At 35.0% G+C, this 25,470-nt stretch overlaps 1 protein-coding gene across 1 annotated transcript in view; it reads left to right on the top strand.

Annotated features, from left to right (window-relative positions):
* Thsd7a (thrombospondin type 1 domain containing 7A) overlaps window positions 1-25,470 on the top strand; it is a 395,412-nt gene that overhangs the window by 220,208 nt on the left and 149,734 nt on the right. The gene's annotated exons all lie outside the window — the stretch shown is intronic.

Genomic DNA, 25,470 nt, shown 5'->3' with positions numbered 1-25,470 from the left:
GGAAATGACCATGAAGCAGGTCAACCTCAACTTCAGGCCAGTGGGAAATGAGCTTTTCCAAAGAATGACAACTATTGACCTGTTCTCACACTAGTTCTAGTTTCAAATTTATAGCTATTTCCATGAGTCCAAAATCCAGAAAGCTGAGAAGTTAATATAAGAAATGGTATAAGGCCAATGGTACTTCCTGAAACTAGGAAAAACAGAGGCCATTTAGACAGCAATACTTTAATCACAGGATTCTCCCTGCTAAACTGTACCATCCAAAATTACAAATTGCATGAGGAAAAATACTCTCTAGGAGACAGGACTTAAAATGCCTAGTAATCAGTAAGATTAGACACTCAAGACTGGAAATACTATAAATAGTGGGTAGAGACCATAAAATATATATACTAAAATGTTATTGAAGACCTAAAAGAAAACATAAAACACAAAAAAATTGAGTCACAATGAAAAAGACAGATTTTTTAAAAATGACATAGAAGTTATAGACTGAAAAAATACATTTATCGGAGATTCAACAAATGGATAGGTTAGACAGATGGAGCTAAATTATTCAATAGGCAACAGAGAATAGAAGTTGAAAATAAAAATGAAGATGACAATCATACAGATTTGAACAAGTAGGTAGGGGGTGATTCACAGGTGAAATACAAGAATCAGTAAATGCAGTAATAACATAAGCAATAATAATATATCCATATCCACATCTAGATACAATCTAGTGAGATTTCACCTCACCAGTTACAAAAGTATATTAAAAGGAGTAAAGAAAGAAAGATATTAATTACAAGGAAATTAACAGTTAAGTTCTCAACAGTTGGTAAAACAAGCAAAATAGTATGAGATATATTTAAAGTATTGAGAGGAAAATAACTGCCAAATTAAAATTATTCACTCAGTTACATAACATTCAAATGTCTGATCAAAATTAAGGCAAAGGCAAAAGAAGGGTTACTGCCAGTACACCTCCCTGGGACCAGCTGCTACAGGATGAAGTTGAGGAAGCAGGGCAGTAAACCAAAAAAGAGCAGGAGTCAAAATGAGGAAAGAATTTCGTTAAACACCTGGGCAGCTTAAATAAACATCAATATGTATGAACAATACTAATAACCATAACGTTTAATTAGCTGATGAACAATAATATATGGCAGGAAGACACAATAATGGCTATATTGCTTAGGAACAGGGTGAAGGCACTGAAGAGTCTATATCTTATTAAGTCATTAAGCATGTGAAAAATTTAAGAGTAACAATAGAGCAAATGTACATATTTTAGCTTAACAATCATTACTATATAATTGTATAATTATTTGTTTTATTGTAAACAAAATCAATTACTAATATATAATGTATATTTGTATATATTCTAATCCAATAGATAAAATGAAAGGGACTGGATAAAATTGAATCAGTTTAATTAAAGTACTACATAAGGGATAAGTATGAATCATTTTTTATACATAGATGATCTAATAGTAAATAAAAAAGACCAGAAAAGGGGTTTAAAATGTCAGAGCTGAAGGTTATTGCAGAGAACCATTCTGATTTAATTATGAACTACATCTATAAGACCAATCAACTGTATTACAAATGTTTGCTGTGATCAAACTATATAATCTAAACATTCACAGCTGCTGGCAAATGCAAACAGATGAACAGGTCACACATTGCACTTCCCAGTCAATAATGTCATCTTTACATACAAAGCACAGATGAAATTTTTATTTTATCAAGGCAATGAGATTAACTTAAATCACATATGTATACAATGTCAGAAGTAGCCAAAAGAATGAATGGTTGAATCAATTAAATAACATTTGATAGAAAGTTTTCTTGGATAATCATTTTCTATCCTATCATTAGAATGAAGGATAACCTTTTCAAAAATAAAACTCAATAAAAATTGAGTTATTTCCAATTATGTACAAATTGATATTGTTCAACGTTGCATGAAAGTGATTGTACACTATTTAAAATTGAACTATAGAAACAACAAAAAAATTTGTGAGTATGCACACTTATCTCCCACTCTGTCCTCCTATTCTTTCACAGTTTGGGAAAGGATAAATGACATTGGTAAAGGAACTGTTATCTAGAGAAGATAAATTTCTTGTGCATAGTAGTGTCTAGGCAAAGCTATAGATGATGTGTTAGCAAAATGTGTGGGTGAAATTAAGCTGATCATGATGAAGCATTTTGAGTAAAAATGTTATGCTATATTGAGATATTAAGAGGCTAGAACCATAATATATTTCTAACAATATAAAATGTAATGAAATACTTCTATCTTTACTTAAATCCCAAATTCCAACTATAAAAAATAGTAATAACATTGATGATGTTGATATGTTGATTTCATTTATTAAGGCAGTGTGTTAATTATTTTGTTGATTCAAAGAGAACACGTACTTGCAGGGAACAAGGAGTTGGAATCAAGGATTTCATGTTGAATTTGTTCTGTGTCTGTTCTGTGTTACTCATTAGCACATAAGAGTCTGATTGACAAAGTATTGCAAATTTATGTATCCCATTTGGTCTTTTATTCACTCACCAAACTAATTGAACAACTGTTAGATTACATCCGAGATTTGTATGTTGAAGGTACAATGTTTAAAAATAGCTTTGATTGCTATCATCAGGCAGCGTACATCTAATAGCCTCCTATTTACAGCTTGGTTTACTTGGAGTTCAGAATTGACCCTTCACAAGGCTAATGTGGGGGTACTTTTTTGGACATCCAGTTTAAGGCTTGCTAATTTAGCTCTGACTCTGCACTACACCACAGTCTAGTCCTTACAAGGAACTTTTACCCATAATCATCAGGTAAATTATTTGTCTCTAAAGCTCCTTTCCACAATATATAGTTTTGAGAAACACCTGAATGCTTTAAGAAAATGTAAAAGTCCCAATGAAGTTATGACTCTCTAGGACTAGAGTGAGCACAGGAATTTCTCTCTCTCTCTCTCTCTCTCTCTCTCTCTCTCTCTCTCTCTCTCTCTTATAAGTTTGATTGATTGTAACCAGGTATTGATTTTACCATAGAGATAATAAGTCCTTTCACCTCTTTCCAAAGCTTTAAGAGGGACTGAAATGGGGGATCCCAAGTCTGTGCATAAAGGCTTTTATAATTCTTAATGAATACTAATTATTTAATTTTAAAAAAAAGAAAAAGAAAAGAAGAAGATTGCAAAATTCCATATATAAAACTGGTCACTATTCACCAAGTTTTCTGTCAGGTTCTCAGAAAGAGCCTCTACCTGTGAAAGGTCCTGAATCTTAAGATTCTTAGGCTTCTAAATGAATCTGCTTCTATTACTAACATAGATTGGGGGCTTTATTAGTGCCAAAGGGAATCAGGACTTGAAGGTGAGAAACAGAACACAGGTGTTTGGTCCTGAAAAACCCCGTTTCCTATAATTACAGATATTAGACTGGGAAGAAAGCCGGGATTGGAAAGTTACTGTGTTTCCAGAGTGAAGTTGAATTTTCAGTTGTAATATTGATCTTATTTATGCTCCTTGTACTCAGTTTCCAGTCCCTGAGCTGTAAATCTTTGGAAACCTACTCGACTTTGACAGTGTTTAAACTGAGAATTTTAGGGAGCAAAGACTTTGTTTCAGTTTACTTCATCCCTGTAACCTGAGATGGAAAGAAGACATAGCCATTAGTATAGGACCTTCCATTAATGCAAGAAAGATGGGAGATAAAATGTCACCTAACCTGACACTATCAAGTGACTGTAGTATTTGTGCTTTTTGTAACCCTTAAGCACTTATTTCATCAAGTCTGTTGTAGATGAATGATAGTACCAGAAGGAATTTCAAAACTAGCACTCAGGGATATGCACTGGTGAATGAATAGCATTTTTTCCGAGGCACACTCCTGCTATCTAAGGATGTAAAAGAAATGGTTTGTGGCTGAGGCTGGCTGTTCTTTGCCTTGCTGGTGATTGCTCAATAGGGACTAGCTACTCTCTCCAGTGTTAACAGAGGAGTACAAACTACATTGTGGAACTCATTAATATTTATTTCTTCTAAAAGCAATGGGCAATAAAAAGGGAAATAAACCAGGAAGAATAGCAATGGGAAAAGAAAGCCATGACAACAGATTCATCTTGGGAAGGTTTTACCATTTATTGCGCGCACACAAAAAAATGCATTCAAAGTACAAGGATCTATATTATTATTAGCGTAGAACCAACTAAAATGCTGATTACTGAGTGAAACAATTTAAGGAAAATATTATATATTAAATGCAATTCAAGAATTCCAAGTAGTAATTTTTATTTTTGTAATTATATACATTTGCTGTATATTATGGTTTAGGTGTGAGATGTCCCCCAAAAGCTCAAAAGGGAGATAGCACAAGAAAGTTTAGAAGTGAAATGATTTGAGTTATGAGAGTCTTAACATCAGTGTATTCATCTACTTGAATGGATTAACTGGGTGGTAACTGTTGGTGGGTAGAGTGTGGCTGGAGGAGGTGGGTCATCAGGGCCTTGCCTTAGAGGTTTATATTTAGTCCCTGTCCAGCAAGAACTATCTATGCTGCCTGATGGCCATGTTCTAAGCTGCTCTTCTTCTCCACACATTTCTGCCATGATGTTCTGCCTCATCTTGGGTTCAGAACAAAGGAGTCAGCCATCTGGACTGAGACCTCTGAAATTGTGAGCCCAAAATAAACTTTTCCACCTCTAAAATTGTTCTGGTCATGTCTTTTGGTCACAGCAGGAAAATAGCTGACTCAGACAATATACCTCTTTTCAATTTTACATTCTATACATGCTTTAAGTGTCAGAGTCTGTGCTATGTGTGTAGAAGGAAAAGAATTCTCTTTATGCCAGTAAGGATCATTTATCATTTTAATAGACTGGTGGCATCTTTGTGCCCTTTCTCTTATTGCTCCCCCTTTCTATTTTCTTCTTTTACTAGAACCCAGCATTGCTTCACTACCAAGCTGTATCCCCAGCCCATTATTTATTTATTTATTTATTTATATTTTGAGACAGGGTCTCACTAAGTTGATGAGGGCCTTGCTAAATTGTTGAGGCTGACCTTGAACTTACAATTCTCTTGTCTCAGACTCCGGAATCACCAGGATTACAGCATGTGCCACCATGCCTGCTGCTACTGCATTTCTTGAAATGCCTTCACCTATTATTCTAACCTTCCAAATATTCACCCACCATACTGTAAATAACTATAAGACCTCCACTCATCTAACTTCATCCAAAGCCTATTATAGCCCTTTTATACTAGTACACATTTGCCACATGATATATATGATTCAGTTCTTTTAAAATTGCTTCATTAATATTCATGCCAACTTCCTAGGAATTAAGCTTTAAAAAGAGATCATAGTGTTTTCCCCCATCACACTTCCTTATTATAACCAATCATTCTTAGCAGAGGGTGGGGTACATTTGCTAGTCATTTGGAAGTATCTCTAAGAAAGTCAAAGAAATCCTTTTAGTTAGAGGATGTTGACCTCCTGGATATCTGATTTATAGTGTTTCATTGCAAATTAACCTGTTAACCTCCCCAATATCAATCTTTTTTTTTTCTTTGCTTTTATTTCATTTGAAAAGACCTAATGGGAAAACACATGTAAGGCCCAGCATAAGGCCCTACATTTATAATATGAAAATGAACATTGATTGCTTTTGTTTATGTGTCTGCTTTTCTGGTTAAACTGAGAAAAAAAGGGGGTACATTTTTCAAAAAATAATTTGACTCCTAGTCTTTTACATGCATTCAAGTTGTAATTGTATACCAGCCTTGTAAGTTGAGAAACATAAGGGAGGATGCACAATATGTGGACTCTCTTCACGATATGTTGTGAAGCCTGCCACATGCTTACACCATATATGAAATTCTTCCTTTCTTGGAAAAAGCAGACATTTTTCAAACCCCTCTTTTTATTGTTCTAGAGTAAGAATAAATGACAAATTTTACTTCTGTAGTTGTACAGGACAGAATAATTACAACTTCCCTTCTTTTGTGGCCCAGAATCCTTGAGAAGTTTCTGAAGGACTGCATTGCCAAAGGATTCTGGAGGAAATGCTTGTAAATAACCCTGGGATTGTTTGATACTCTAAAAAGAACATTTTCTCCATTGCTCAAACTTGGAATGTCACACTAGTCCATTTGCTCCCCATATCACATAGGATCCCCAAGAATCTAAATCCCCTTTGATTAGGGAGAATTATGCCAGGTGAACTTAATTTTTATTGTTAATATAATAATAGTGAATAGATGCAGAAAAAATATAAGAGTTTTATTGTTTATATGTTCTCTGCTAGTTCTGGTTAGAAAACCTTAGATTAATTAAGTTCCTACCCCACTGGGAATTTCAGAATTACTTTGAAAATAATGTCATGTTTTCCAACTAGGAAAGCTATTGGTTTATTTCACAGTACCTTCTAAAAGTCTATCCAAGGGGGTAAGCAAAGTTAAGTAACATGTTGTGGTAGAGTTATTAATACATGAACAAATGGATAACTGTTGAATAATTTTCCCAGACACACTAAAACAATAAGTGACCAAGCATGGATAAAAAGCCAATTCTTGACTATAGGATCTGAGCTCCAACCAGGGATACCCTGCTATGTGAATTTGTTCCAGAATAAATGCAGTGGATTTAGTAGCTGTTCATAATTTTATCAAAATCATCAGAAGCACTTTATATTATCTGTTATCTCTTGTAAAAATAAACAAATAAAAATGGCATAGAAATGTGTCCCTTATACAGAAAATTTTTTTAAAAACCTAGGCATAATTTAAGCCTTTTCTACGGACAACTCAATTAGGAAGTACATTCTCTGATGTGGTTCTATAAGGTCAATGTAATCTTGTCCATAATTTGAATCAGTATTATGTTGGACCATAAAAAAATACTATTTTTTAGGTAAGAAATTATTAATTAGTGGAAGTCTCATGCTTTGACAGAAAAAGTCATTGGGTATGAACTATTCTCCATCCCAGACTTTACACCATCAGAATCAAGCCCACAGCTAGCTATGAATTATAGTCTTGTTTCCATGTGAACAATATGCATTTGTGCTGTATGCAGTGTGCTTTAGACAGGGAAATGATTGTCTCCTATAAAAATATGTAGATTTCCCCATAGTTGATATTCTTTATGAGAAAACAACTCATATTAATGGCTTGAGAGTGACTTGAATTCATCAAGCTGCACATTTACTTTATGCATAGATAGAAAAGAAATTCGCAGTTGATGGTGTGATTTTTAATACTTAGTATGTCCCACTTTGTTATATGTAAATACATACAATAAAGGTGTAGCAATAAAGGGAAATGAAATGATTTTAAGTATAAATGGATGAAGAATGTGGGCCAAAGGAAAAATGCCAGAAAGAAGATATCAAACCAATGATGAATACAATAAAGATAATGCACAGAGTGTGAGCCATAAGATCCTATGAATTTCTTGAAGTAGGCCACAAGTTCTACCTCTAAGCTTGTAATAGCCAACATAAAGAAGAATGCTGCATTAATTATGAAATTCACAGTGCCCAAAAGACAATAGGAACTAGCTATAAAAGAGAAGCACAACAATTTCTGGTTCTAGGGCTAGAAAAAAAAAAATTCACCTGTGGGCTTCCATAAAGAAGACACTGTAACAATATTGAATTACAACCTCATTAACATCTTTGCAATAAACACTACTGTGAATTTTATAAGAAAACTTTCTCTTTCATCAATGTCAAGACACTAGCATAAATATGAATGCATAACTCATTAAAGGCAAATAACTGGACTTAATATGATATGGTATGGATTTATAGGTCCCTGCTAAGCAGGATAATCCAGGAATTGACTTCAGAAAGGGTGCAATAAATGAATGGATGCACAGCTATTCCCTCAGGAAGTATGCTGAACTTTGTTAGAAGCAGAGAGTTTCTTTGTATCCCCTGATACAGGGATCTGGAATATAGCTGTTCTGATTGCTATTTGTATAGTTAAATGCCAAGATCCATTTTCCAACCATCATCCAGATGAGGATAGGAGCCACATCCTTAAGAAAATATCAAAAGGCATCACAAAGACAAGCTTGTATGAAATAATTTCTCTCTTCTATAGGAGGTTGAGTTCAAATCTAGGAAAATGCAGAACAAACAAAGAGTTTATCTAGGCACAATTAAATCAGAGGTGGTTAATATATCCCATACCTTATAACTCAAAAATCCAAAACAGATGCAAGAGAGATCCAGCATCAACAATTATGTGATCTCCTGGAAGAAGCAATCTGGTTTTCTGGTATTACATTCAAGATGAGATGATTACCAAGCATATATTAGTGAAACCAAAAGAGTTAACTTGAACTAATAATGGTACTGAGGAGGTGGAGGGTGAATGCTTGCTATATGTGAGACACCCTTCTAAACATTTCACATTAATTTGCTTATTAGACCCCCCCCAGCATAGCCTGAAAAATAAACACTATTATTATTATATAATATTGAGTTGCAAGAGTTTAAATAATTGTCCCAAGGAATATAGCCAGTAAATGTCATAATCAAGATTGTGAATCAAAGAGGTCTGGCTCCTGAACCTGTGTTTTTGTTTGTTTGTTTTGTTTTTTTGTTGTCGGTAGTGGTGGATTTTTTGTGATTCTAGAGATTGAATCCAGGAACTCATGTATGTGAGGCAAGTGCTCTAACAGCAAGCCAAATCTCCAGCCCCTAAGCCATTGATTTTAAGCATGGTGCCATGGAGTATAGGGTTATTAGTCATATACAAGTTTGATGCTGGCAAAAGCTACTTCACATCCAAATGATATTGGTTTTACAGTATGTGGTCTTCTTTTAAATAGTAATTCATTCTTGAAGCAAGTGATCTATTAAAGTTGCTCCTATCTAGTGACAATAAAACTATATTATACATGCTTAATAATGCTCATGTTCTACTTTCTATGACAGGAAGACATTCACTTAGTCTTTCATTTCTTGAACCAATGTTTACTGACTGCCTTCTATGTCCTTGATACTGTTCTAATGCTAAAAATAATGAAGTTGACAACACAAAGTACTTCTTGTTTCAATTAGTATATTAATGGAAGGAGATGTATTATAAGCAAGTGAAGAAAATATCAGTTATCCTTAGGCACTACATAGAGGATTAAAATAGGGTGATGTGAGGGAGAATAATAAGGTAAGGATATTATTTGCATCACTCAATTTTATTTGGGTTCCCAAATTTATATATGTATCCCAAAATTCTCCTCTGAAAAGGGAAGTTCACATTGATCTTTCTACTTAACATCTCTAATCATACACTCAAATCTGCCTGCCTCCCTTCTATATTCTCTTTAATGGCAGAACAAATAAAAATTTTAAAACAACATCAGAATTCACCTGTCTGAAGAGTATAAGCTTCATGATCTATTAAGTAGATGTGTCAAAATAAGCCACTAAAGCCAGTTAGAAAAAAAAATCACTAACAGAATAAGCAACTTGTATATAGTAAATATTCAGTAAGAACTTGTTGAATAAATTAATAAATAGATTCAGTAGTGAACTCTGAGCATCAATAAATATGCCTTGCTAATCATATAATCTTGACTCTTCCAGAATGTCTTTCTCTGACAGCCAAAGAGATGAAAGATCTAAAACATGCATTTTTAGAATTATTTCACAAAATCTGGCAACTAAATATTTAAAACCATCAGGAAAGCAAGCATATTGCTTGTCTTCTGCTTCCAGCCATAATGACATACTGGAAACATCCCAATAAGAACAACTTCAAAAAAATAAATGAATAAATAAAACAACTCCATAATTGACAAAATATATAAAGTAACTGTTTTGAAACATTAGAAAATAAGCAGCAGAAGATTGTGATCACATCTGCAAGCCATCCAGTCACCCCTACCTTCTATGGAGGTTCTCACCTGCTGCACAGAAGGGAAGTGAAGACAAGCTTAGTGTCTTACTGAGCTAAGGAGCCAGAAATTTAAGTTCTGGGTTGCTAAGGGCCTGTAAACTTCAGGATGGGATACAGAGAAGGGGAATCTGCACTGGGGAGAGATTGGTGGAGTCCATTGGTCTATGTATGGATACTCTGTGGAGACTTGGCCTGAGCCAGGCTACACATGTTGGGGTAGAGACTCTGAGGTCCAGCAGAATCCTGTTCTGCAAGGCTGAGGGCTGGAAAATGGTAGTATATATAGGTAGTACCATGCTGGAAGATGTCAGAGTTCCAGCCCAACAAAGGTAAAGAATATTTGCTGAGCACCTCAGGCCCCAGAAAGGCTGTGGCCTAGGAGTAAGGACCACACTGTCACAGCCAAGTCAAACCTGAAAAATGCCAGCTTTAATTGCAAATGAAACCAAACCTAAAAGAATCAGGATGATCTTCCAGTACTTTAACTGAATGGCAGAACAAAGCTTAGCACTCTATACAAAACAATACCATTATCCAGACTCCAAAACATATTGTGCACAATGTATGGTAAAATGTTACTACACATTCAAAGAAACAGAATAAAAATACCCATTATCAAGAAAAATAGCCAATAGAAATATACTCTGAAATGAACCAGATATTAGAATCAGCAGACAAGGACTTTAAGAAACTATTAAACATATGTTTGAGGACTTAAGGAAAAAATTACCTTGGAGAGTGAACAGATGGGAGTATGAGAAGAAAAATAGACATTTTAAGAATGTGGAAATTAAAGAACATACACACTGTGCAATTAAAAAAAATTCACTGAGTAGGCTTAACAATTGGACATTGAGGAAGAAAGTCTAAGTGATTTATAAGAAAAATCCATAGAAATTATGTATTTAAGTAGGAGAAAGGGTTATTGATTTGGAAGACAGATCAATAGAAATGATTAGATCAGAAGAACAGAGAGAAAGGAGATTGAGGAAAAAAGGGAATAGTGATTCAGTGACTGGTAGAATGTCAAGATGTCTACTATATGAATTAATGATCTTCTGGAGAGAGAAGAGAAAATAATCTGGCACAAAACATATGTAAAGATATAAATGGCCAAAATTTTCTCAAATTTGTTGAGAAAAAATCAACTTACAGATCTATGAAGATCAGCAATCCCCAGGCAGAATAAATTACAAATGAAAGAATAATAGAAATAATTTTAGTCAAATTCAAAAAACTAAAGATAAAGATAAAAAAAAATTAAGTTGGGTTTGTGTATATGTATAATGATAACAAATGAGGGTTGAAAATTTCACCAATGACAATGAGACAATAGAATAATATCTACTGAAGAACGAATTATCGAAATTGTATACCCAGTGCAAATATCCCTCATTATGTAGTGTGACAAACTGACATCTTCAAAGAAATAAAATGTGAATTTGCTATCAAGCGGCTAGGAAAGTTGTCTGTGAAAATAGAATGCCTGAGCCATGTGATCCTGGAGAGGTTATGTAACTTCTTTGTGAATCTGTTTCCCTCTTTTAAAAACAATGGAAATGATAAAATTTGTGAAAGTTTAAGTGAGAGAATCAATATAGTATTGTTAGACCCATGGCTGGTATATAGTAAAGTCTCAATAAATCTGTCCTCAAATATTAAGTAAGGCCAGATATTTAGAATAGATTCTTTTTCTGCAAGAAGCATGACATGCAATCCCACAGTATCTCTAGGGGAGTAAAACATGTCAACATTTGAGCTTTGACCTTGGGGACTGAATAAGTGAGAACATCAAGTTCCTGATACCTACTTTCTCTCAGACTAGCGTCCTAACTTCCTTTTAAGTGATGGGTCAAGATCTACAGAACCTCTGCCATCTCCCGAATTCCAGAGAGCTTTATCTTATAGAACCCAAACCTACAGTCTGGAGGAGAGACCAGCTTCCCTTCTCATATTCATTGTTTCTAAAATCTGTCTGGTGTCAGCTGGTCAAACAGAAGTCCTGACAAATTAATGTGGTCTCCCAACTTGATGCAGCTGAGCCCACTGGAAAACAAGCTGGGCAAAGTCATAGCCTCGGGAGTCCTCTGAGGACTCCATCATAAATGACACAGAAACAATCTCAAAATGGGAATACATATGCTAATCACATGTGATAAGAGCTCCCTGGTTTAAGATCTACCTCTACATATCCTCTCAATTGTTCTTTTCTCCTTTCATCCTACCTGGTTCCCTGTCAAGGTGAAACTGAGGTTTAAGTCACCCCACCCCAACCTCCACTTCTCCCCACAGCCTCTTTGGCTTGAGTTACAAGACTGACATTTTCTCCCCCATAATCAGTAGTTCTTCATGTGTCATATGTAAGGAGTTTTAAAATATGTATCTCTTTGTGTAAGCTTTGAATGCCCCGAAATATTAAAAAGCACAGCAGTTCCATTTTTTAAGTGATGATTAAAGACACCCAAGTTACTCTGAGGATAAACAGAAGGTCTGTAGGAGGAAGAACACCACACATGTCCATGTGGGCTTCCTCATTTTTACTGTCCAGAGGGGGGAAAAAGTCAGAAAAATGTGAGATCAGTGAACTTAAAAATCATAGTAATTAGGAAAGGTTTGGAGGAAAGTCATTAAATTGCAAATTAACTTTTAGAGAAAAAGTCATGAGGTAATAAGCATGGCACTTAAACATCATTAAAATTAAAGTTAAAATTAAAGTGATGGTAAAATAATAGGCAAGATTTTGAATGTATACAGTTAGACTAGAAGTTGACAAAAACATAAATGTAAAAGACATAGAGCTGAGATTAAAAAGGAAGACTGAAAAATATAGAAGGGACTAATAATTAATAATAGATATCACCAGTGAAAACTGCATGAAAAGGTATAAAATCAATATGAGGGAAAAATGCTTAAGAAAAGGAAATGTTGAATTTGAGTGACAGCAAAGAAAAAGAAGAATAAGAAAGTAGGAGACCTTGAAAAATCTGAGTTCAGAAGATATGGAATGATGGTGAGCTGCAAGTTGACAATAGGTCCAAACAGAGCTGTGGTTTGCAATCTTATCTGTTATCTTGAATAACTGAGGAGTTTTTCAAGATCCTAAAAGTCCAATAGCTTAGGAGGCTGAGGCAGGAGGATTGCAAGTTCAAAACTAGCCTCTGTAACTTAGTAAGACCATAAGCAACTTAGCAAGACTCTGTCTCAAAATAAATCAAAATAAATAATAAAAATGTCAGGGAATGTGAATCAGTAGTTAAGCACTCCCAGTTTCAATGCCTGGTGTGTGTGTGTGTGTGTGTGTGTGTGTGTGTGTGTGTGTGTGGCGAAGTCGGGGGAAGACCTGAAGGTCAGGCCTTACCCTAAAACATCACCCTAAATCTCCAAGTCTGGGAGAATGGGAGAGAGAACTGGGCAATGGTAATTTAAATCACTCTAAAGGTGATTCCAATATACAGCCAAGGATGAGCGTCATTGCTCTGCATGAAATGAAAGACAGGGATGCAAAAAGCAATAAAATTTTATCCTGGAGTATATGGCACCATGGGCTCAAAAGGATTATTAGCTTTTACTTAACAAGTTAGGACAGGAAACATCTAAATATTAACAACACTTGAGCTGATCCTCAGGAATAAAGTGATTCCACTGTCCCAGAGCACTTTTCTGGTTAGTCCCCCTCACTTTCACACCTAATTTTAACCCCTTTACCTGAGATGCAGTTTTGTCACCTTACAAAAATGAGGCAGGGGGCTGGGGATGTGGCTCAAGTGGTAGCGCGCTCGCCTGGCATGAGTGTGGCCTCGGTTCGATCCTCAGCACCACATACCAACAAAGATGTTGTGTCCGCCGAAAACTAAAAAATAAATATTAAAAAATTCTCTCTCTCTATTGCTCTATTACTCTCGCTCTCTCTTTAAAAAAAAAAATGAGGCAGGGAAATTGCCAATAATAAACCTCCTAAAGGATTTCCTAGCAGGATTTGAGATCTGCAATGGCAGGTTTGTTAAAGAATCTCCAGGGTCATTCTTTTAAGAAGTTGTATTTAAATGAATATAGCCTAAGTTTAGGGGAAAGTATTAAAACTCAGCTTGTATATTATTGTAAGTAAAAATGAGAGTTTGGGATTAGAAAAAAATATCTGGGAATTCAGCTGCAGTAGAAAAGAAAAAAAAATGTCACTGAAGAAACCATACTTAATGGCCAAAAGTAATAGCAAGCAATTCTTTATCCTAGGGCATGCAGCTCTGTTCTTGAATGTGGGTGGCATTTTCTAATAGGTAAGAATTTAGTGCCACAGTGCTGTGTGGCATCAGCTGCAGTTTGGGAAGCTGTGTTTCTTAAAGCATGGTCTGAACATGGTTGTTCTTGGGTTGCAATCTAAATGTAGTGAATCATTTTAGGGGATGGTATCCAAGAGTCTGCATCCCCTCTCCTCACTCCTACCCGCCCTCCCCAGTAATTGCTGCATGTACTGAAAATGAAAAAATCACTGTTGTAAGATTGAGATGGATCTGGAAAATTATGATTATACTCCACAGAAGAAGAAACTAGTAATTTTGTCACATTCCAGAAAGCTTCAATGCTACATGATGACATTTTCCAACGATGTTGTCTCAGCAGCACTGGACTTGTAATGCTTGTTTTTAAGAAATACATGAAAACCCTCACTGAAGGAAAGTGGCAATAAGATTCCTTCAATAAATGACATTAAGGCTCTAGGGTGAACATTAGAACGCTTCTTGCTGTAGCTTAATAAAGAGGAACCTGGAAGAGTAAAATAATTTTGTTGTTAAAATGTCAAAGCCAATATTTAACCAGACCTGCCCATTCAGCCAGCAGCTGCCATAATGATGGGTTAACTATAGGTGGAGTAGAGCAAGGCAGGAGTGAGGCACAGGAAAGAGGCAGGGGGATTGCTATCTCAGAATATTGTTTAGAGAAGAAGCCACTGATGGGCTGAGAGACAGTGTTAGAAAACAGACGGTAGTCTAAAGGTCAAGAATATGTAGAAATGGTGCAGTGACCATCAAGCGCTAGACTTAGGTTGCTTGGACCAGAATCACTGGAGTCTTTCTTGATTTTTCTTTTAACCTCTCAACAATCCCTCAGGAAATTTTCCAGACTCTACCTTCAGTACCTATCTGGCCATTTCAACCCTAATATCATTGCCTAGTCCAAACTACTGTCATTTGCTTATATTGTTGTCAGAGACTCCTAACAAGTAACTCTGTGTCACTTGCCCTCCACAATTGGCACTCCACACAGCAAGATAGCCTTGTTTAAATGTGAAGACAGGCTGTCACTCTTTGTGTAGTTTAAGCCACCTCATATGTGGAATTTTGGTATGGCAGCCTAGAAAGTTAATACACAGAGTCATCTGAATGATTATATTTAGCTCAACAAGTATGTGGAGCTGTTTGTAGATCTTGTTTGATTAGATATGCAGATTCTCTTTTTTCAGTAGTCACTTTAAAACAAAGGCTGTAATTCTTCCAAAATCTAAATGCTAAGAATCTCTATCATTCTATTGTGGATAGCATGCATGTTCTAAACTGCTTATTTTAATTTAGAGTATCTTTTGTCCTGGATAGGGACATTGTACATGGGAATTTGAATTGATAAGGGTGTAATGATTGGAAGATTTCAGTGTGAATTCTATGTACAGTATTCTACAACATGTCCAGGTTAAAAAAAAAAAATCTGTATAGCAGTGCTGCAACAGATAGTACATCCCCAAAGAAAGGGAGTGAGGTGCTCATAAAGCTGCTGATACAATTGGTGAGATTCAAATTCTAACCAGGATTGGCATAGCTATAAGATATGAAGATGTGTATTTTACATTCCCACATGTTTTAAAATATTCTTGTCTTATATGGAATAGGGTCAGTTAGAGAAATTATCTGACATGTGTTCATTTCTATAAATACTGGAAAGGATAGCACAGATCTTTTATTGGCATTGAGACATGAGGGTAGTTCTTTTTTAGGCAATATGGCTTTGCATATGGACCTCCCTCTATATTACCTAAAATGGCTAGTAGAATATAAAACTAGACAAAACGTACTTTTTCAGTCCTGGAAGTGGGAATAGAGTCCATCCAGAGTCAGGACCCTTAGAGAAGGTTTTATTTTCCAAGATGATAGTGATAAAAATTCAAAGGAATTGGAGGCACTGAGCAAAAGAAACAACAAGCCCTGTGAGACTGAATAGAGTTTATGAGAGAAGTAAGCAGCCGAGACTCTCAGGGCACCCCAGCTCAGCAGAGTGAAGGCTGAAGCCAAGTCAGTAAGGGGTCCATCTTTCAAATATCCTGCCTGTCTGCCACAGGCAGCATTCAGAGACCAGCCACAGGAGGCTTAGTCTTTTACAGAGGAGATAGTCTTCTTGGAACTCTGTTCTTGAATTACATTGCTGCTCTTGTGCCAGCTCCTTCTCCACCATCAGTTTCCCAACATCCATAATTGGAAAGTTAGAAGTAGAATCTACAGTTGAGGAGGAAAGAAAGAGGGATATTCTTATTATTTTAATCAGGGCATAAGCATCCTTTATTGGAATACTTCCAGAGAAACTCATCTAAATTTATGAAATGTATCCAGCATAATTTTCACTTGCCTATAAACTAAAGATGGATCAAACATAGTCCTATAACCCCAACAGAAAAAGCAGCTAGAAAAGTTAGAAGGCGTATGTAAAAATACCCTAATTCCTAAGACCAGGGACCACTCAAATGAATAGCTTACATCTAAAATAGTTTAATGTAAGATGCAAACAAACAAACAAAAAGTCAGAACTTATCTGACTTGTGACTTCAATATAGTTCAAGAGGTTATGGAAACAGCCAGCAGGAGTGGGTGCAAGGAGGAGCCATCTGTGGTAGAGCAGGATGGCCAGGATGGATGTCAGGCTGTCAGCTCACTAACTGCACGGATGCAGTGGTGCGTCGATTGGATACTGAAGATGTTAATTATGATGCAGAAAACAGACTCAGGTGCTCTTCCTGTATGCTTTCTCTTCCCAGGCTAAAAGGACAAATGACTAATTAAGAAAAATACCTCAACATTGAGTTGTCATCCAAGAGAGGACTGGAAGTAAGCTTGGTAGCACTATTAAAATACCAAGACACAATTCTCAATCATTGTTTAAAATGTGGTTTCAAAATTGGTTAAGAAATAAGTGCATGGTCTTTGGAAAACAATGTGCTGTACTATTTGAAAAATATATGATGGGTTTTACGTTTCCATTAAGTGAATCAGTATGAGAAAGAGATGAGAAAAGAAATTACATACATATGAATAAAATTTAGTACATGAACATCAAAAGCTATAGGGAATCACTGCTACTCACAGAATTTTATTAATTTTCATGATAAAGTCTTTATTTGTTTGATACCAATTCTTCAGGGTAAAGTTTTAGTGCCTCTGGCTGAGGTATAAGCAAGTATTGAGTAAACCAAAAATAGAGCCTTCTCAAAGTTAAAACTGGCTTTTTTTTTAAGAGGAGAAAGGGGAGAGAGAGAGAGAGGGAGAATCTTTTTTGTAGATGGACACAACACAATGCCTTTTTTATTTTTATGTGGTGCTGAGAATCGAACCTGGGTCCTGCCCATGTTAGGCATGGGCTCTACCACTGAGCCACAATCCCAGCCCAAAACTGGCTTGTTTAAAATACCCTAACTTACTACCTGTGCACTGGTCATAATGAAGGAAAGTAAAACAACAGAAGCAAAGACACAAACTGAGCACCTGGCTACTGCCCGTCAGCATCGTTTGGCACATGGTATTTGACACAAAGACAGGCTTTACAAAGAGTGGGCGCTGATATTTATTTTAGTAATTGGAAGGAAAACAGAATAAGAAAGAAAAGAAAAGAAGAATGATCTGTAACCAATTTATTTTTGTCTTTGAAATCTCTTTAGGTATCATACTCTCTTACATTTAATCATAAAGTTTGTTCAATTCTCACATAGAAATTAATATTTAAATCTAAGAGAATTCTTTCATAATTGTGAGTTAGCAATCAAATAAGCTTGCTTGAGGAAATGAAATGCTAATTCAAGAAATAAAATGCTAATTCAAGATTTCCAGAGGAGACATTGAAAAATAAATATAATATCAAGGGTTTTGAAAGCCTAAAATGCTCAGCTGTTTTGCTAAATGGATGAATGAATTATTAAACTTATTGCAGTTTTCTCAACCTTTGAGTACTAATGTGTCTTCTGAATGAGTACAGAAAAGGCATATCATAATATAGATAGATCTGAAGCAGACTGAGTGTGAGATCTCTGATATTTTGAAAATCCAAAGATATTTTCATGATTTAAAAAAAATTAAAAATATATGTGTGATAGATCTGGGGGAATCTTAGATAGATCTGGGGGAATCTTAGAACCAAAAAAAAATGGTTTGAAAGTACTAGATATTAACATGGATAAAAATCTAAACTTCTTAAATTTAAAATACTACAGATTCATTTTCCAATGACTGTCACTCCCAGTTCCTGCTCCTATCCCACAATAATCAAATAGATATTTAAAAACATGCAGTTCTGGTCAAATAATCCTTTATCTTATAGACTTCTAGGAGTTGTATGGAATTGAGAGAAGAACATAGCTTCTACTAATTGCCATATGAGAGTATAGCATAGTGAATAAGTTAAATCCTGTTACCAATCAGCTATGTGACCTTGGGCAGGTTGCATAACATCTCTGTGTCTCATTATCTCTTTGTCTTTAAATTTGGGATTTCAATACTTCACGAGCTTACTATGAGGATGAAAATAATTTATTTAATAAATGCAATATAAATTGTGTGTGTGTTTGTGTGCTTCTATGCAGACATTACATATTATTGAAACTCCTTCAAGTGTCCTTCAAAAATCTCATGGAGGAGTATTAGAGGTACACAGTAAAGATTAGGTAGCCAAACTGCCTAGATGTAAATCCCAAATTTAGGTATGTGATTTTCCTAGTTGTGTGATTTGGGGCAAGTTACTTAACCTCTCCATATTGTTTCCCTATAAGCGGGAAAATGATCCCCACCAAATAAGGTAATACCTAACCTGTGGGGATTTTGAGAATTAAATGAATTACTATTGTTAAGTATTTGCAACTGTATAGCATTGCCTGATACATAGTAAATACTAACAAGCATTTGCTATTAAGTAAAGCATATCCCACTGCAACCACAGTGAAACCGCTCTTCTAGATTTTATTTTTATTCTTCTTACATTTTTTTGAACATCTGACTTGTCAATGCTCTTCAGTCAAAGAGCACTGGGAACACACCTGTATTTGAATAAGCTGGTTTATTATTCATTGCAGCAAGGGAGAATGCACAATGGATAATTTATTATTTGTTCCCCCTTTGTTGCACATGGCAACAAAGTGTTTCTGTTTTATTGGAAAAATCTTTAGATTTGCTATAATAAACAATGCTGCAATAACAATTCTTCTAATTATCTCCTGTGGTGAACGTCTGATATTTTTTCCAGGGTATTAGAAGTAATATATCTTTTCAACAATGGTGGCATGTTCCACAATTGTTTTTCAAGGTGGTCCAAACCACTTAGATTACCACCAACAAGGTTTAACTGTTTGGGCTGTTTCACATCTTCTCTGGCACTTGGCATTGCCAAACTTTTTACATTTTTAAAAAACCAGTGGATATGTCATTTTAAATTTTATATTTTTATTCAGTTGGATCTGGTTTTTAGTAGCTAAGTGTAATCATTTGCATTATTTTTCTAGCTTATCATATTCTTTTTGTTGCACTTTGTCTTAGTTTCTCCTTTCTTGCCCTCCTTTGAATTTGTTGTACCTGTCTGGTTATCACGTAGCTTGCCTTGGTTCAGAAGTTATGCATCCTTATACATTTGTGCAAAGAGATTACCTTATTACCAAATGAATACGGTCAATAATTAATATAATTCTAAAGACTTTGGAATATTTATCTCTAATCATTCTCCCAATTTTCATATTAAGTAGTTTGTATTTCAGTTAAATCTTGCTATTTATATCTTTCTGCTCAGTTACAACAAATTACCACAATTTCACACCCTCTCTTATAATTCTGAAGGATAGGAGTTTTGACATATGTCTCCCCAGAGTAACATCAGGGTTTGGCAGGACTCTGTTCCTTCCTGGAGACTCCAGGGATCTGTTTCCTTGCTCACTTGAAGTGCTGGCAGGATTTTGTTTCTTCCGGGAGGAGGGCTGAGGTCTGTTTCCCTCGAGGTTTTAGCTGGGGACTGTTCCCAGCTTCCAGAGACCATATTCATTTCTTGGGGTCTGGCCCTTTCTGTAAAGGTAGTAATGACAAAACATTACTTATCATCTTGGATTCTTCTTGCCTTTTTCTGGCATATTGTTCTGTTCCAGCCAGAAAAGGATTTCTGCTTTTAAGGGCTCAGGCAATTAAACCAGACTTCCCACATCATCCAAGGTGCATGGACCATCTCAAGGTTCAAGACTTTAATCACATCTGCAAAGGCCATTTGCCAAATGAGACAACACTGTACCAAGGCCCAGAATCTTTGGGGAACCATTTTTCTGCCTTCCATCCTCTCCAATGTTTACCATTACATCTCTGAACTTCATTCTATCCAGAATCTTAGACCCTTTTGTATTAACTTTCCTTTTGATGAAAAAAATAAGGGTTTTTTAAAATATAAATTTCCCTTATACGGCTCTATTATAGTACAGCTTTTTATTTTCTGTCTGAATCAACCCTTCTTTTATCCCTAATAACTAAAGATCTCTTGATAGGTAATTGTAGGCTTCCCTTCAGGCCATTAAGAATGGAAATTTCTGTGATATGGCATCAGTACTGTACCAGGGAAGAGACCAGATTTAGGAGTATAGTATTATGCTAGATTAGATTCATATAGTGGATTTGGGGAATTCTCTAAGGATTTTCTCTATTTGTGATCTGAGTTTTATAATTAAAAGGATTTATTTTAAAAATAACCTATAGACTTCTGCTTTCAGAAAAACAGTGATGTAATTTCTGTACGAAATTTTAAAAATCCCTAGAAAGTATATAGAAAACAAACTACAAGAAGACTAAAACTTGTAGAGAAGAAAGCAGAGAAGTATAGACCTCAGCCCCCCTACCCCCCGCAAGTTCCCATGGCTTTCCTTTGCCTCCTGTATCTGAGACTTGGAGATAAAGCAGCCAGCAACCCAGAAATGCAAGTGGTCATAGATTTTAAAAGTCTAAACAAACGCCTGCTCTTTCTAGCCAAATAAAAGATCAATATGACATGACACAAACTTTAGGTAATAATTCTATTCCAGCAAGAAACACAGATAAAGAGCATGGCCATACCTTATATGTACCAGCAGAGCCTATAGGGAGACTCAGTTTTCACTATTACATAATGAGGTACCCGCACTTCTGCTGGGTGCTGCCAGAGAAAGTCAAGCAGCGAACAGGCCCTGCATCCCAGATGTTGGTAATGAACTCCCACCATGGTGTTGGTGAAGCAATGGGGAACCAGAATATCCACACCCTCACAGTGACTAACAGCTCCACCCACACACTGTCAATGGAAGGCAGGCCTTCACTCTCAACTCCCAGGAACACCGCGACATTCTCACCCTTTCCTGTGCTGGAACAGTCATAAAAACCCAGTTAGGAAAAAAGAAAGATTTGAAAATGATCTAGAGACTTGGGACACAGCACAAAAAAAATGTCCAGGTTTTGATTGACATCATTCATCATATCAAGAACCAAGAAAATTTTAAATTGAATAGAAAACAGTCAATGAATGCCAACCAACACTGAGATGGTGGAGTGATTAGAATTATCTAACAAGATTTTACAGAACATATGATAAAAATGCTTCAATGTTTATGTGCATGCTTGGAACAAAACATAAAACACTTCAGTCAAGAAATTGAAGATAGGAACCAAGTGGAAATTTTAGATCTCAAAAATAAAGCAAATAAAAATTTCTATTCATGGCTTATCAGCATAATGAAGGAGATAGAGGAAAGAAGTGAAGGATTGAAATACAGAGAAATAGAAATGACCTAAACTGGGCCTACAGATGTAGCTCAGTGGTAAAATGAAGGTCTTAGCATGCACACAGCTATGGGTTCAATTCCCAGCCCCACTGGCCAGTGGAGATAAAGTATATTGTAGGAAAAAAAATAAAAAATTGTTTCAGGAACCTGTGAGTCTGAAACAAAAGATCTCATATTCATGATTAGAGTTTTAGAAGGAGAGGAAAAAGAAGGCAGAGGTTTTTGTTTTGTTTTTTTGTTGTTGTAGTTTTTTAAGTTTCTAAAAAAAAGTAATGGCTAAAAACTTTTCAAATATGGTAAGAATATAAATTTACAGATTCAAGAAGTTGCATAAGTCTCCGAAAGGTTAAACTAAAAGAGATGCATTATAATTACAGTATGAAAACTAAAGATAAGAAAAAAAATACTTGAAAGCAGTCAGAGAAAAAATGACACTCCATCTAGACAGAAAAGATAGTTTGAATGATAGTGAATCAGGAAACTTATAGACCAGGAAAAAGTGACAAAATATTTTTTTAAATGCTAAAGTAAAAGAATTGTCAACTTAAACCTTGCTTGAGTCCAAATATAAAATAAATCTAATAAAAAAATCTAATAAAGTTGCAATATGTTGTTTACAAAAAAAAAAAAAGAATTGTCAACTAAAAATTCAGTACTCAGTAAAAAGCATCCCTCTGAAATGAAGGAGAAATAAAGATATTTTTAGGTGAAGGAAAAATAGAAGAATTTGTTGCCAGATTTGTTTCATATTATAGTTTTGTAACATCTTACCATTGAGGGACAGTAGGTAAAGAATGTATAGAATCTCCATCAAATTATAGTTTCATGTGAATTTATAGTTATCTCAAAAATATTCAATTTAAAAATTATATATTAGCTGTCTCTTTGGATTATCCATCAGATAGATATTCAGAATACCTCATTGATTAGATTGATGGAAACATAAGTCTTAAGTCTATTATAACAGTCCTTTTCCATTTAAAATGTTATAAACTTAAAAATATATATAAAAACATTTCAGACATACAACAATATACCACTCTCAATTTTTAGAGTTTTTTTTTTGGTAACCCTAAAGAAGTTCAAACATTGTGATCTCATGAAGTATGTGATATGCATTTAATTGAATATATTTTCTATCATATGACATCAAAATGTCTATTTTATTTTCAAGAAATCAACAATCAGGTGTTTAAAAATATGTAAAATATTTCTACAGAAATTGTACTGCATGAAAAATTTTCGAAGTAGTAAAATTATACATGAACAATAAGTGTATTACTTATAGAAAAATTCAGATCTCAATATTTGACAATATTAGTTCAACAGCAAACACTATGTTGTATAACAAAGACCTGCAGGAATTATATCCCACAGGTATGAACAGGATCCCAGTAAGGTCTTATGAGTTTGTCCTTTACTTCATTGATTGTATCACACTAATTCCAAATAACTCTTGGGGCAATTGCAAAGATGTGATTGACTTATATTGAAGAACTCAGATAATATTGGGATTTACATTATCAATACATACTCTATTTACAAGACAGCCTATAATGAAAATCATCAAGGGAGTATAATGTACACAAACATATATTCTCTCCTTGTTTCTTTGATTAATGGGAAAAGCCTACATCTATATAAAAGCACATCTAAAAAATAGAGGTCACTTGTCAAGAATTATATTATTTCAGGGTTTACTTGGTTGGCTTAGCAACTATGCCACCCTCAAGAGTATTTTGCTTTAGCAATACTTTCTGAGCCTTTATTCATCACCTTTCTTTTCTAGTAGCTCAAGAAGATTTCATGACTGATTATTCTGTTTGATGCATTCAAAATAAACCAAAAGCTAAAATTAAACTTGCAAAGAGAATAACCAGAGAAGCTGAAGTACAATGTTGCAGTTTGTTTCCTTAATAAAGCCTTGCTTCTCTCCCTAATTCTTCAACCTTACATATAAATTTCTTCAGACTTATAGTCTTCAAGATCACATGCCCCTTAGACTTTGTTTGATATAACTATTATTTCCAAAAAAAAAAATATATACTAATACCAAGGCTTAAAGTGACTTATAATCAATTGAAAGAAAATGCTGGAGGACTTTCAGGTCTCCATTACACCAAACTTCTAATTTAAATGAGTCTGAAAAAATGCTACAAGTGAAAGGATGAAAGTGAAAGTACTTATGTTAATTTTGCTGCTTAGTATAGACTCTTCTGCCTATATGGGTCTTAAAAATAATTCATTTTTATGTGAAATGTGTATCATTTTGTCAAGGTTTTCTTCTTTATTCACAGAAAGTGAATAATTTATTTTTGTATTTTCTATCATTACCATGTCAAGTACTTTCACCATTAGAAAGCAATAAAATTAATCATTTTTGGCTTTGGCTGATGTTATGCTGTGCATAGCAATAATCCTTTTAACTTGAGTGAGCATGCTTGCTGTGCTCCATACTAAGCAAATTAGAGGTGCCCTGTCATTTATTTTCACTATAGTCCATGTGGGAAGTGAAGGGATAAGGGGATAAGCAGTTCTCGGAGGAAGAAGAAAAAGATAAAATCTGCAGAATATTTTTCAAAACAAAAACTGTCAGTAAGAGAAGTCAACATAATGGCCTTTAGGTAGCATGTGTGGTTGTGTGTTCTTGTGTGTGTAGAAACTTAAGGGGCGCATGACTTAAGGGACTTACAATTTGCCTTAGAGTTTAAACTATAAATAGACATAATCAGTACTTAAATTTAAAAATCGTAGCTTAAAATATTTTAATATTTTTATGAGTTTCTAGATGCAATCTCAGCAACTAGAATTAGACAGTCCTCTCACATAAGGAGAATGACAAATGGCTAAGTCTGTTATTTAAGTCCTTCATTCTGCAAGCATGGGTTCTCCAAATTATCAGAGTGAAACAGGAATTAACTTTTATAAAAGGGAATATGTAACTAAGATACTTATTAATTAAATATTTTGCAGCAAAATTAACTATAGCTGTGGAGTGAAAGATGATATATAGATAGATGATAGATAGATAGACAAGCAGCTAATTCTCTTCTTCTGTACATATGAATACCTTCCTCTCTTAGTAATTTTTAACCAGTTCTGTAGCCATACTATGGATATACCTTGACATAAACTTTCAAAAATATGTGTATACCAAAGATCCAAACTCTAGGCATCAAAAAAATAGAAGCATGCACAAGCAACATGTACCCATGGTCAACTTATGAACAAACAATTATTACTTAGGGTCCTTAGCAACTCTTAGATTTTGGTCACATATACAGATAATATATTCTGAAAAGTTCTGGAAAGCACTGTGTGAGTCAAAGCTGGAGTAGAAAAAGTAGCTCCCTATGAGTTTTAACTTCCTCATATCCGTGTGACACCTCTTAATACCTATGGACTGACAGGAACAGGAGTTTGCTCCATCAGAAGCCACTCAGTGGACTTATTTTTTATATATATATATATATTTATTGAAACTGCTTTGTCCCTCTTCCTGTGCTGGGTCCTCTAAAGCAGATTCTACTTTCTTAA

This window comes from Urocitellus parryii, chromosome 3 (assembly GCF_045843805.1).
Source record: "Urocitellus parryii isolate mUroPar1 chromosome 3, mUroPar1.hap1, whole genome shotgun sequence".
In the NCBI taxonomy this organism is placed as follows: domain Eukaryota; kingdom Metazoa; phylum Chordata; class Mammalia; order Rodentia; family Sciuridae; genus Urocitellus; species Urocitellus parryii.
Note: the sequence above shows the minus strand (reverse complement) of the source record. Positions and strands in the feature narration are given on the sequence as shown.